Here is a 3,361-nt window from a genome sequence, read left to right on the forward strand (position 1 = left end):
GGTGGGGGCTGCAAAGGAGGGGCCTCTTACCTGTCTGCCGGACCTGGTCCTTGCAGCAAAGATTGGGGGGTTCGCTCCAGCAGAAGCTTCCTACCTACCCCCTACCCCAGCCACAACATCTAACGAAGAGAGGGGCTTGCAAGTCCCTCACAAAAGTTTGTCTAGCTGTGGAGTCAACCACAGTATTCCTCCAGCCCTTTGTGCACAGTTACTCACACATGCACAGACACACACACACACGAGCATACATTTGCACATATCTGGAGAGCCATGTGCAGCTGGGAGATGGGGTATGTGGAGTTCAGCAAAGCCAAAGCCCCCTGTCTCCTCCTCCCAAGAACCATCACTTGAGCTCCCTCAGGCTGCCCCAGACCTTGTCTTACCCCACCACACCCACCTGCTGCAGCAGCAATGGGATGATGGGCTCTGTCTGGGCCCAGCTGGCTCCCACAAGCCTAGAAATCCCCACCCTGGCCTGGCCTGGGGACTTGCTGCCCTGAGTTCCAAGCAGATGGGGCACCACCTGTGGGCTATCTACTACTTCCAGGAAAAGGGCTAGTTGACCCATAGCCTTTGTGATGTCCCCTTTACCTTGCTGACTGTTTGCTCCATTCACCTTGCTATGCACAGCTATGCCAGCCCCTGTCATGCATGCCACCAGCTATATCCCTACGCAATCATACACATAGCATGTGTACGCACACCTGCAGAGTGACCACTACACAAACTCCATATGCATGCACACAGCACCTGTGTAACACGCAGTGCACACATGCACTTAAACACACCAGAAGACATGCAAGTCCAATGGAACAAACGCAAAGCTACATGCACACGGCACACAACATATGCATGTGGACAGGTGAATTTAAACACGCACAGAGCACATATGGGCACATGGAGCACACATGCACACACAGCATACCAACACACACAGGGAACACATAGGCATCTAGCACAAAGCACATCACCACACCTCAAGACTCCCCAACCTTGTGCACCATCTCCAGCCTGGGGAGATACGCCCTCTTTGCCCCATCCAGCACCCACCATGCAGGCTTGGAGGCAGCTCAGTGGGGCTCTGGTCCCCACCACCCCAAGTCCCTGGCCGCCTACGTACAGCAGAAGGATATGGGTCATGCTGTGTCAAGACAGCCACTCCTTCCTCGGTCCAGGCAGAGGAGAGGAGTTTGGCAAGCGGACCCAGCCTGTCAAGGGCCGGGTCCCCCCACTGGGACAGGATGGAGGCAGGTGGGTGCTAGGCGAGTGTGACAGCAGCGACACAGCTCTCCGACCCTGCACATTCCCCGTGCTAAGCACCAGCAGGGGCAGGGGGACAGGAGGGTTAGCGGGTGGCTGTGCAAGCCAGAAAGTGCCCAGGGTGCTAGCTGCAGGATGCTCCACTCAGCCCACGGGGTTCGCAGGGGCTCCCCGGACTCTGGTGGCCCCCAGAGCAGGGGAAGCTGGAGTGGGCCGGGGACACCGGGAGCCAATGGGAACCGGTCCGCGGCTCCCCCCCACCCGCCGCGCTTGCCTCCCCCGCCTGCCGCACACGGCCTCGGCCCACCCAAGTCGCAGCCTATGGGCATAAATTTGAGAGCCAGGCGCAGCCGGGATTGAGGGGAATCTTCCCTCGGTCTCCTCCTGCCAAGAAACTCAAACTGAAACACATTCCTCCTTCTCTCTGCCAAGAAAACAAGGAGCGCAGCCAGCGGCAGGAGAAGTTGAAGCAGGGCTGGCTCCAGACGCCAAAACCTCGCGCAGGAGGGGGTCGGGACTGGCCGTCCCCCTTCCCCCACAGCTCCTTGCCTCTTATTTCCTGCAAACACATCTAAAATCTGTCATCTGGCTCCAGTTTCCCGAGGACATTAGGGAACGGGGCGGGAAAGGGAAGGAGACAGAAGAGAAAGCACAAAAGGCGAGAGGCAAACGAGATGTAGTGAGCTTGTACCACAGGACGATAGTTAGGATGCCCACACTGGTGGGTGGCGGAGCAGAGGCGGCAGGAAGGAAGGGGACACAGACATAGGCGCTGACAGGGGAATTGCACGCCCTTAGGAGACCTGGCTGCAAGAGGAGGAGGTGGGCTCCACCCCACCGCACCCTGCTACAGGACAGAACCCCCCGAGCTCTTGCCTTGCACCAACACCAGGAACGCTCCCCGCTGTGACTAGCTCTGACAGCTCCAGGGCCAGCCAGCCCACAGCAACGGGTGCAGCATGCTGCAACAGGGTGGCTGTCATCCAGCTCAGCTCACAGGGGTAGTGGGGAGATCCATCTGTGCCTCAGCATTGTCCCCATCGTCTCCTGCCCCAGGTTCAGCCCCAGCAGGGTTAACCGTCCTGGAGTCCCACTGTGGAGGAATGTGATGTCAGGGCTGGATTAGCCTGTGCGGCCGAGATCCCAGCCGATAGACTAGCAGCGCTGAGCTGTGTGTGGCACAATCCATCAACCCGCCCAGCACAGCCCCCAGCGTGGGGGGCCTGGGGGAGGGCTCTGGGTGTGTATGCATGAGGGCATTTGTGTTTCTGTAAGCATGTGTGTGAATGCAAAAGTTTGACCATATGTGTTTGTAATGTGTGAAGAGGGATTTGTGTCTATGTGCAAGTATGTTTTGGGTGGGTGCTTGTGTATATGTACTCACAGATGTCTGTGTTTGCATGCATGCTTGCATGTGTGCATGTCTACATATGTATGGAATGTGCACGTGTGCACGTCTACATGTTCATGTTGGGACCTACAGCAGTAGCTAAGGGGGGCTGCTATATGTTTGCAGGCCTGGCCACCCCAAACCCTTACTGACTGAAGGAGCAAAGGAGGGCCGGAGCAGAGAAGAGGCTAAGGTATAGTAGAGTCGCCCCAGAAGGCCACCACTGCATACACTTTTCCTCCCCTTAGGAGAGGGGCAGGCAAACCCCTGAGTCCACCAGCGGCAAAGAGAGCCCTGCTGACAATCCTGCAACTCTCGCCTCAACCATTTTGTGACCCAAAGTCAGCCACATGACCAGTTAGTTTAACCCTACAGGGCCTTAGGAAAAGCATTGATCTGTCTTAAGATCTGCCTTTCCACACTGAGGCAGCAGCTCAGATAGAGCTGCAGCTGGGGCAGTTCTGCAGACACAGAACAAGAACAGGGCAGAGGGCCAGGCAGAGTTGCAGCACGTAGGTGCAAGCAGTGAGGCTGGAAAGGAGCTGCTGGGAAGCCAACACTGCCTCATGCCAGTAAAAGTCCAGGATCAAGGAGGTCACATCCTAGCTGCCTCCCAGGCCAGGTGGGGTCTGACAGTGTCAACACGCTCCTCCCCAGCTATGATGTCTCCTGCATGCTGTGCAGCCTCCCCAGGAACCACAGCTGGCACCC

Source organism: Chaetura pelagica, unplaced genomic scaffold (genome assembly GCF_000747805.2).
Source record: "Chaetura pelagica isolate M959 unplaced genomic scaffold, ChaPel_1.0 scaffold610, whole genome shotgun sequence".
Taxonomy (NCBI): Eukaryota; Metazoa; Chordata; class Aves; order Apodiformes; family Apodidae; genus Chaetura; species Chaetura pelagica.